Source organism: Rutidosis leptorrhynchoides, chromosome 5 (assembly GCF_046630445.1).
Source record: "Rutidosis leptorrhynchoides isolate AG116_Rl617_1_P2 chromosome 5, CSIRO_AGI_Rlap_v1, whole genome shotgun sequence".
Lineage (NCBI taxonomy): Eukaryota > Viridiplantae > Streptophyta > Magnoliopsida > Asterales > Asteraceae > Rutidosis > Rutidosis leptorrhynchoides.
The window spans coordinates 432,864,997-432,877,321 of record NC_092337.1 but is presented as its reverse complement, the minus strand read 5'-3'; positions in this window follow the sequence as shown (position 1 = coordinate 432,877,321).

Here is a 12,325-nt window from a genome sequence, read left to right as displayed (position 1 = left end):
CTCAATCCGTTTTTCAGTTCCAAATTTTCTTTTGGGCTTTTCCAACGTACCATTCTTTATTATCAAACTGTTAGCCCTTAAGAACATCTATAGCATTTGCTGATTCGTCAGCATTCTCAAGGTTAACGAATCTGAATCATTGATTGACAACCAGAGATGGTTTCAAGAAATTTTATTTTTAGATGATTAAACGCTGATTGTAATCGTCAATGGATCTAATGGTTGACGAATAGGCGTTGTTGATTTCAAAAGTAATGAATGATAATTTTGGTGGTTTGATGTGATAATTCATCATAGAATACGAATGAATATAATTCATGAATGTAGTGATCTTTAGGAAGATAACATCTTCTATAGCTTTACTTGAATTCTGATATGTCAAATTCAGAATATGTAATTTGATTTGAATGAAAATGGTTGTTCTTTGGTGCGCGGATACATATGTGGATGTAAGTAGTATAGTTACTGATTATTGAATCAGAATTTGAAGAATGTACAATGTAACATATTAATGTGAGATATAAATATTTCTCGGGTATTACCTACCCATTAAAATATTTTCACAATTAACAGTTTGTACAAAAGAGAAGATATACGTTCATATATGTATTCTTCAGATATAATATAGATTTAATGAGTTAATATAATATTAAACTCATTTGATTTGCGGTTGAAACGAGAATAAATAATCTCCAAAACCTTAGAGATTTCATAATTGTCGCGAAATATTTCGCTAATGAAGTTATGAATCAATACTTCATCGTTCATTGTTATTGATATACCTCAGTATATGATGTTAGTGCTCGTGGAATTCTTGTGAAATTCATAAGGCACGAATGATGTTTTCTAGAAAGTTTCGAGTACATCGAAAATGAAAGTATACAATCAATCATGTATTTGAGTAATACACTTGGTTTTTATGAAATGGAGTTTATTGTGTTGAAGCAGTGATTAACGATTGTTAAGTCATTAACGAAGGATGTACATCATAGCATATTAATGATATGAATTAATCAAGTAGTACATACTAGTTAAGATTCACACGTAATAGCTTAGTATGAAAAGATTTATTATTGTTCCAATCCATATATATAAAGTATACATATGTAATTCTTCAGGAAGAATGAGTCAATACATCTTAACTCATTATTACTAATATTCCTTGGTATCTATGGGGCGTATGATGTTGATGTTTGAGGTACTGAGTGTGATGTTGAGGCGTGGAATGCGGATGTTTTCGTTGGTGAAGCTGGTGATGTTGGTGGTGATGCCGATGGTACTGGTGGTACTGGTTATGCTGCTGGTGCTGCTGCTGGTGTTCGTAGGTTTCGCACCATATTCTCCAGAGCCACTACTCGAGCGTGAAGCTCGTTGACTTCTTCTATTATTCCGGGATGATTGGCGGTTCGGACAAGTGGATGAATAAGATCTAAAATTTTAGATATTATATATTCGTGACTGGATATCCTGGAAATGAGGGTGAAAATAGTGTTCCGAACGGGTTCGCCAGTAAGTGCTTCAGGTTCTTCACCAAGAGGTGAATTCGGTTGGTGGAAGGGATCACCTTCTTCTTGTCTCCATTGATTAAGTTTACTACGAACCCATCCCCAATTCATCCAAAATAGATGATGGCTGATTGGTTGGTTCATTCCGGTTACGCTGCCATTGGAGCTCGAAGAGTTCGAGGAATCCATATTATGTGTTTGGAATTAGGGTTTTTGATATGAGATTAGTTTTGAATACTGGATGATATATTCGTCTCCTCGAATACGTGTATATAGCAAAAAGATTTCCGTAATTTATGGAGGGAATTTAGGAAAAGTGTTAGACAAAATCTGTCATAACCCGTCCTTAACCATAAGAACGTGTTAGATAACGTATGATTTCATTGCGAGGTATTGACCTCTATATGCGACATTTTTAAAAAGGAAAACTGCATATATTATACATTACAAACCAAACCATTATTTTTGTTACAAGCTTTAGACAATAAAAAGATGATTATCGTTTAGCGATAATCTTCGACTTACAAACTTTACAAATGATAATAACAACACGATTTCTAGCATATTTTACAACACACGTCATCGGATATGCAGTTTTATTTTTGACACAAATATGAGTACGCATGATCCTGCTTAGATTCAACATAATGCAGCGGAAGCTTTAATTATCACCTGAGAATAAACATGTTTAAAAACGTCAACATAAAGTTGGTGAGATATAGGTTTAGTGCGCAGCAATATATATATATATAGACCACAAGATTTCGTATATAAACATTTCAATAAAAATATTCTAAGTGGTTGAGCACTTGGTAACCATACTTAACATTTTCACGTCGCATATTCCCTTTAATATGACATCTTACTACACCGTACCAAGTGTAGTCACAAAACGAAGTACTGTGCAACCGTTGAATACTGGTCGTCCAGTCCGATTGGGGTTGTCAGGCCCGATAGATCTATCAACAGGATTCGCGTTTACAATACCGCTGTAAATAACAGTTACCAAGCTACAGGGAAGTATGCCAGTGGTACAACTCAACGTAGAATATATTTTTCAGTTACTTGTGTCCATAACGTAAAACATAAAATACATGTATTCTCATCCCGAAATATTTAGAGTTTAAAAGTGGGACTATATACTCACTGTTGTCTCGAAGATATATAATTTCGACTCGGCCTTCCGGTTGATATCACGAACCTATCCATATATAATATATCAATACCTTTTCTTTTTAAACAAACGTCACATATATATACTTGTTATACTTTTAATACTTTGAATAATTCCTTAGTCCGTAGTTAGCAGTTCGTTGTTAGTAATTCAATTTTAATGGTTCATTTTTAGATGTTTAATATACCCGCAATGAAATAAATAAAACCCCCAACGAAATAAATAAAACCCCATCGTATATGTATTGGTCGAGATTAATCTTGACCCATGGTACCGGTGTTGTCAAATGACGTGTTGCGTACAATCATGGGATCTTATGATTAATCTTCTCGTGTTGCTTACGGGTGATCCTGAACCATATGAAATTGAATTATGAGTACATATATATAAAATATCATGTTATCTTATAAAGATGTGATTTTATGTAAATTTTTCCAATGAATCCCGAAGTCAATTAAGTCTTGGATAACCAATTTTGTTTCGGTCATAGTTTCTTCGTTACAAGTCCGTTTTCGTTGATTCAAATTGCCATCTTCTTGGATCGAGTTCTTCTTTAAGACTATGAACTGTAAATACCTTGGTTTGTATTCAAAATCATACGGCATAGGTGAAAGTTTAGTGAAACATATGAAGTTAAACATTTTTATTACAACAAAATCATTTAATGACCATTTTTCCAAAAATACTTATACTTTGAAAAACCAAGTTTTACCTTGTTAAATTAACATATAAATAGGTTATGTTACATGTCTTGAAGTATTTTAAAAGTTAAGTTAGAAGGATCTAATTTAGTTTGCAAACAAGTTTGAAAACATTCAAACTATGTTCTTGTTGTTAAACTTGTATACCACAAAATATGATAGCTATATATATACGAATCGAATAAGGTTATGAACATAGATTCTACCTCAAGTTCCTTGGATGAAGTTGCTGTAAAAGAGAAGTAAGAAGCTAGAATCAAAAGGGTGATAGAAGTGGATGAAAGATTGGAAGTAAGTTGGTGTTCTTGGAAGGTTTTCTTGAAGTGTTTTTGTATGGTTTTCTTATGGTGTTTTAGTATGGTTTTTGAAGCTAGATCTTTATGGAATTTTGCTGGGTTGTTATGGAGTTTAGAGAGTAAGAAAGAGTGTGTGTTTTAGCTAGGAAATTGAAGTAGTAAATGAAGCAAAATGATCATGTATATATACTACAAAAAAAAACGTGGCATAAGGAGTATATGGACAAAATTTTCAAGTAATCATTTTATGTATCTAGTCCTAATTGTTTCCAAATACAATTACCTAGCTCTAAGGGCATGAACATGGCTGGTTAGGTGGTGATTTTGATGTGTATTTACTATTAGTAAATACGTATAGAAGCTAGGTATGATACGAGTACAAATACTCTAAATATACGTATAGAAATTTTGTGAAAAATGGAATGAGGATTCAAATATAGCTATCTTTTGTGAATACACTTATATGATTTTATGTATTTAAGTTCTTAAAAGTGATTAAATACATTACTTATACAATATATGTATAAACATTATAGTCTTAAGTATTTAAGTCAAATAACGTTACGTATTGTTATCGTTTTGAAAACTTAAGTTAGTAGTTTCAAAATACACATATAACTTGTTGTTATTAATACAAAATGAGATATTAAAACATTCATTAATCATGTTAAATATGTATATATACATATATATATACACAAACGTATAATTATCATATATTGTATAGTTCGTGATATCATCGGTCAAACTAGACGGTCAAACGTTGTGTAAAACTCTTTTCGGAAATATAAGTCTCGACAATTTGGATTGCTTATCATGTTGGCAAGGTTTAATTTATGTAAATATTAATCTTATAAGTATAGAAGGATCGAAAAAGTGCGGGTCGTTACATTACCTCCCCGTTAAATAAATTTCGTCCCGAAATTTTAAAATTGTACCTATTTTGCGTCATCGAGAAACAAATGCGGATACTTTCGTTTCATCTGATCCTCTCGTTCCCAAGTAAACTCGGGACCTCTTCTAGCATTCCAACGAACCTTAATGATCGGTATGTTGCTCTGCTTGAGCTGTTTAACTTCACGGTCCATGATTTCGATTGGTTCTTCGACGAATTGTAGTTTCTCGTCGACATGGATTTCTTCAAGAGGAATGGTGAGGTCTTCCTTTGCAAGACACTTCTTAAGGTTTGAGACGTGAAAGATATTATGTACTCCGGCGAGTTGTTGCGGTAACTCGAGTCGATAAGCTACCGGTCCAATGCGTTCGATGATCTTGAACGGGCCTACGTACCTTGGGTTTAGTTTACCCCTTTTGCCGAAACGTATTACACCTTTCCAAGGTGACACCTTTAGCATAACCATGTCCCCAACCTGAAACTCTAATGGTTTCCTTCGGACATCGGCGTAGCTCTTTTGGCGACTACGGGATGTTTTCAATCTCTCCTTGATTTGTACTATCTTCTCAGTCATTTCGTGTATGATCTCGGGACCAGTTAAATGTCGATCTCCTACTTCATTCCAACAGATAGGAGATCTACACTTCCTTCCATACAATGCTTCGAATGGTGCAGCTTTAATGCTCGCATGATAACTATTATTATACGAGAATTCTGTTAACGGTAAATACTTATCCCATCCGTTTCCAAAATCGATCACACATGCCCTGAGCATGTCTTCAAGAGTCTGAATTGTTCTTTCACTCTGCCCGTCGGTTTGCGGATGATATGCGGTACTCATATCCAGACGAGTTCCTAGTGCCTCCTGTAGTGATTGCCAGAACTTTGAGGTAAATCTACTATCACGATCAGATATAATGGAAATAGGTATTCCATGCCTTGAAACAACTTCCTTTATATACAATCGTAATAGTTTCTCCATTCTATCCGTTTCCTTTATAGGCAAGAAATGTGCAGACTTGGTGAGACGATCAACAATCACCCAAATGGTGTCGTATCCCCAGGCAGTCTTTGGTAACTTTGTGATGAAATCCATGGTAATACCATCCCATTTCCATTCTGGGATTTCTGGTTGTTGAAGTAACCCTGACGGCTTCTGGTGTTCTGATTTGACCTTGGAACAAGTTAAACACTCCCCAACATATGTTGCCTCATGTTCAATTGTTTCTGATCAAAAATATGTTGAAGGCTTTTATGATCAGTAAACACAGTGAATTTAACCCCATACAAGTAGTGTCTCCACATCTTCAATGCAAACACGACTGCTCCCAATTCTAGATCATGCGTCGTATAATTTCGCTCGTGAATCTTCAATTGTCGGGATGCAAATGCAATAACTTTCTTCCGTTGCATAAGAACACAACCAAAACCTTGTCGCGAAGCGTCACAATATATTTCAAAATCATCGTTCCCTTCTGGTAACGATAATATAGGCGCCGTAGTTAACTTCTTCTTCAGTATTTGAAATGCGTTCTCCTGCTCCGAGGTCCATTCATATTTCTTCCCTTTTTGCGTTAACGCTGTCAACGGCTTAGCTATTCGGGAAAAATCTTGAATAAACCTTCTATAATAACCGGCTAAACCCAAAAATTGGCGTATCTGTGTTGGTGTCTTAGGAGTCTCCCATTTTTCAATAGCTTCAGTTTTTGCTGGATCAACCTGAATTCCTTCGCTATTAACAACGTGACCAAGAAATTGCACTTCTTTCAACCAGAAAGCACACTTAGAAAATTTAGCATAAAGTTGTTCTTTTCTCAACAACTCTAGTATCAACCTTAAATGCTCTTCATGCTCTTGCTCACTCTTGGAATAGATAAGAATATCATCAATGAAAACGATAACAATACGTAACGTTATTTGACTTAAATACTTAAGACTATAATGTTTATACATATATTGTATAAGTAATGTATTTAATCACTTTTAAGAACTTAAATACATAAAATCATATAAGTGTATTCACAAAAGATAGCTATATTTGAATCCTCATTCCATTTTTCACAAAATTTCTATACGTATATTTAGAGTATTTGTACTCGTATCATACCTAGCTTCTATACGTATTTACTAATAGTAAATACACATCAAAATCACCACCTAACCAGCCATGTTCATGCCCTTAGAGCTAGGTAATTGTATTTGGAAACAATTAGGACTAGATACATAAAATGATTACTTGAAAATTTTGTCCATATACTCCTTATGCCACGTTTTTTTTGTAGTATATATACATGATCATTTTGCTTCATTTACTACTTCAATTTCCTAGCTAAAACACACACTCTTTCTTACTCTCTAAACTCCATAACAACCCAGCAAAATTCCATAAAGATCTAGCTTCAAAAACCATACTAAAACACCATAAGAAAACCATACAAAAACACTTCAAGAAAACCTTCCAAGAACACCAACTTACTTCCAATCTTTCATCCACTTCTATCACCCTTTTGATTCTAGCTTCTTACTTCTCTTTTACAGCAACTTCATCCAAGGAACTTGAGGTAGAATCTATGTTCATAACCTTATTCGATTCGTATATATATAGCTATCATATTTTGTGGTATACAAGTTTAACAACAAGAACATAGTTTGAATGTTTTCAAACTTGTTTGCAAACTAAATTAGATCCTTCTAACTTAACTTTTAAAATACTTCAAGACATGTAACATAACCTATTTATATGTTAATTTAACAAGGTAAAACTTGGTTTTTCAAAGTATAAGTATTTTTGGAAAAATGGTCATTAAATGATTTTGTTGTAACAAAAATGTTTAACTTCATATGTTTCACTAAACTTTCACCTATGCCGTATGATTTTGAATACAAACCAAGGTATTTACAGTTCATAGTCTTAAAGAAGAACTCGATCCAAGAAGATGGCAATTTGAATCAACGAAAACGGACTTGTAACGAAGAAACTATGACCGAAACAAAATTGGTTATCCAAGACTTAATTGACTTCGGGATTCATTGGAAAAATTTACATAAAATCACATCTTTATAAGATAACATGATATTTTATATATATGTACTCATAATTCAATTTCATATGGTTCAGGATCACCCGTAAGCAACACGAGAAGATTAATCATAAGATCCCATGATTGTACGCAACACGTCATTTGACAACACCGGTACCATGGGTCAAGATTAATCTCGACCAATACATATACGATGGGGTTTTATTTATTTCGTTGGGGGTTTTATTTATTTCATTGCGGGTATATTAAACATCTAAAAATGAACCATTAAAATTGAATTACTAACAACGAACTGCTAACTACGGACTAAGGAATTATTCAAAGTATTAAAAGTATAACAAGTATATATATGTGACGTTTGTTTAAAAAGAAAAGGTATTGATATATTATATATGGATAGGTTCGTGATATCAACCGGAAGGCCGAGTCGAAATTATATATCTTCGAGACAACAGTGAGTATATAGTCCCACTTTTAAACTCTAAATATTTCGGGATGAGAATACATGTATTTTATGTTTTACGTTATGGACACAAGTAACTGAAAAATATATTCTACGTTGAGTTGTACCACTGGCATACTTCCCTGTAGCTTGGTAACTGTTATTTACAGCGGTATTGTAAACGCGAATCCTGTTGATAGATCTATCGGGCCTGACAACCCCAATCGGACTGGACGACCAGTATTCAACGGTTGCACAGTACTTCGTTTTGTGACTACACTTGGTACGGTGTAGTAAGATTTCATATTAAAGGGAATATGCGACGTGAAAATGTTAAGTATGGTTACCAAGTGCTCAACCACTTAGAATATTTTTATTGAAATGTTTATATACGAAATCTTGTGGTCTATATATATATATTGCTGCGCACTAAACCTATATCTCACCAACTTTATGTTGACGTTTTTAAACATGTTTATTCTCAGGTGATAATTAAAGCTTCCGCTGCATTATGTTGAATCTAAGCAGGATCATGCGTACTCATATTTGTGTCAAAAATAAAACTGCATATCCGATGACGTGTGTTGTAAAATATGCTAGAAATCGTGTTGTTATTATCATTTGTAAAGTTTGTAAGTCGAAGATTATCGCTAAACGATAATCATCTTTTTATTGTCTAAAGCTTGTAACAAAAATAATGGTTTGGTTTGTAATGTATAATATATGCAGTTTTCCTTTTTAAAAATGTCGCATATAGAGGTCAATACCTCGCAATGAAATCATACGTTATCTAACACGTTCTTATGGTTAAGGACGGGTTATGACATGTGGTATCAGAGCGTTGGTCTTAGCGAACCAGGTCTGCATTAGTGTGTCTAACCGAGAAGCCGTTAGGATACATTAGTAAGTCTGGACTTTGACCGGGTCTGATTTAAAAAAAAAAAAACCATTGCTTATCACTGTTGGTTAAAATTTATATGTAAATATTATATAAGTACTAATGGGTTAGTTGTTGTGTGATAGATGTCGAGCTCAAAAATTGTTATCACAATCAACGACTCCGAATCAGAATCTTCAGATGGCGTTCCAGTCATTAACCTGTCCGATGACGAAAATGATATCCTTGGGGAAGACTCACAATTTCCGGATGAACCAACTATAGAAATATCGGAAAGTGAACCCGAGGAGGAAAGTGAACCCGAGGAGGAAAGTGAACCCGAGGAGGAAAGTGAACCCGAGGAAGAAATACAGGAAATTACAAAAGACGAGTTCGAACTAGGAAAGAAACGAAAGGCTAATGAATTAGAAAATCCAAATCCCGAGTTTAATGAGAATGATGTGGCACCAATTCCACTCAACACTACCACCCCTATCCCCGCTATTCCTATTCGTTCTGTCCCGGCATCCAGTTCTTCAGTCCCACAGCCAAAATATAGGCAGACAGTTAGGATAAGCGTTAAGCAAATCTTTGTGTCTAAACGTCCTAGAAAATAGATCAAACGATGCGCTGCTGTGTCAAACCATGGAACCGAATAATGTTTTGTATAATATTAATAGTGTGGTTTGCTTAATGTTCGATGTAAGATAAGCATATGTAAAATATTGAAGTATGAAATGCAATAATTTTCCATGGTTAAGTATTATTTAGATTGTAGTAATTGATTCTGTACTAAGCTATTAAGTATGAACATTAACGGGTAGGTACTACCCAAGATATAATTATAAAACGCTAATAAGAAGAAAAGGCTTTTATAATAATACCTAGTTCATATTATTAATAAGCTATAATGTACTATAAATACACACTACATCTATAATAATCCATGTGAATAATTATTTTCTTTCATTAGGAAATGGCGCGATTGAATCGAATGACGGAACAAGAACTCGAGGAACTCATCAATCAACGAGTGAACGATAGAATGTTATGGGTCGAAGCTGCAAGAGCTGCTGCAGTTAATCCAAATCCTCGTGTAGGATGCTCCTACAAGACGTTTCAAGCTTGCAAGCCATCATCATTCAGTGGAACGGAAGGACCTATCGGTTTAACCCGATGGATAGAAAAGATGGAGACGGTGTTCAAAATCAGCGGTTGTGATGAAAAAGACATGACCAAGTTTGCATCGTGCACTTTACAAGATAGTGCACTCACATGGTGGAAGAATTATGTGAAGGCGGTAGGAGGAGATGTAGCTTATGATACTCCATGGGAAGAATTCAAAGCAATGATAATCACCGAGTATTGTCCAAGGAATGAGGTTATTAAGTTAGAAGATGAGTTACGAAGTATGAAGGTGGTTGGTACTGAAATCACCAACTACAATCAGCGATTCATGGAACTGGTTTTACTATGTCCTGAATTGGTTCTAACCGAAGAACGGAAGATTGAAATGTACAAAGCTGGTTTGCCCAAAAAGGTCAAGGCAAATGTTACAGCATCGAAACCTAAGACAATTCATGAAGCTATAACCATGGCAAACGAGCTAATGGATCAGGTCATCATGGATAAGAAAGTATCCAATACTGATGTGAAGGTATCAGGTAACAAAAGAAAGTGGAATGGAAATTATGATCGAGGTAACCAACAACAATCTTTTAAGAAACAAGAAAACACGCAAGGTGCGGGTAATGGTTTGGTTTGTAATGTATAATATATGCAGTTTTCCTTTTTAAAAATGTCGCATATAGAGGTCAATACCTCGCAATGAAATCATACGTTATCTAACACGTTCTTATGGTTAAGGACGGGTTATGACAAAATCTATTAGGATAGATACGATAAGATATAATAAGATATGATGTGTCTTTACTTTAATAATGGCAGTATGACGTGTCGAGATCATAAAGTGATAAGTATGCAATCTAATAATCTTTTGATTAAAGACTTTCAATTCGTATACTGTGATAACCCAATGACATTTTTCAATTCGCAAACCGATGCATAAAGGCATAAGGCATATAGGTATGTGATATAACAGAGAGTTATATACGTTTGAGTGTGAGTAGTAACAATTATAAGAATTTCAAAATCATGGATAATATTTCATGTAATACATATGTAATACACATAACCATGATAGATGACTTATGAATGTCAAGAATTTCTGAAATCATTGTGTCGCATTTAGATGCGGTGGTGTAATTGGATAGTACTCAGGAAAGTGAGCAGAGTTCTTAGATTAGCTCGGCATTCTAAGATAAGTAAAGTTTCTAAAGTATAGTGTAGCATTTAACAGTTAAAGGCAACAATTAAAGGCACTATGGTCAAGGAAAGTTGTAGTCCTACATTAGAAAAGAGACTTTGATTAGAATCTTTAAGTCAAGTTTGGTAAAGCATGATTGTTAAGATTATAAGGCAATTCTAAATGCTTTAAGTCTAAGGCAGGAAAGATTATAGTTTCCTAGATTGCTAAGGCACCCTAGCTAGCAAGTAAGGCACACATAAAAATGCAATCCTGGTTCTCTATAACAGCCTGGTTATGCTCTGATACCAATCTGTAACGTCCTCCCAATAGGGTCTGGAAGAAACGTTACTAATATCAAATAAACCAACATATTATAATACGAGAACAATACTAAATGAGAAAATTTAACTTTATTGAGTACGCAGCGGAAAATGAAATGTCGTTACAATAATGGAAATAACGATAAAGTAATTGTTCATATGCAGAAGTAATAAATGCGATATCTCTTGATCCTAAGTCCAAGTAGCATCACATAAGTAGTAGATAAGAAAGCTTGAATCAAACAGCACCTGAGACAAAACATGCTAAAGTGTCAACCAAAAAGGTTGAGTGAAGTTCATAGGTTTAACAAAAGTAGTTATCGTTGTTTTTAGACCACAAGACTTAGTTGTAAAGTTGATCTCCCGCAGGATCAAAAAGTAGATCTCGCAGATCCAAAAGTAGTACTGATTCGTGATATTTTAGACTAAACGTTTGTTTTGTTGCCCCGATGATAAGTTGGCAGTACCTTATCACCATGTTTAAATCATTATTAAGTAATACAAAGACATCACGGTCAAATGTATCGGGGACGTTACTCCCGATAGGCCTACCCCCAATAATTAAGAATGCCTTATCCTGAAAGCAATTAAAAAATATCACTGTGGGGTCTTAGTAGCATAAGCTAGTCATAGTACAGTTTAGGTTCGTACTTGTGTCTAAGTTGTTTAAAGTATAAAAGCAGCATGTGTCTCACCCCAGTAAGTATAAAAAGTGCTATAGCAATAAGAGTGGGGCTATGAAAGTCTCCTTAGTAAGTAGAGAGAG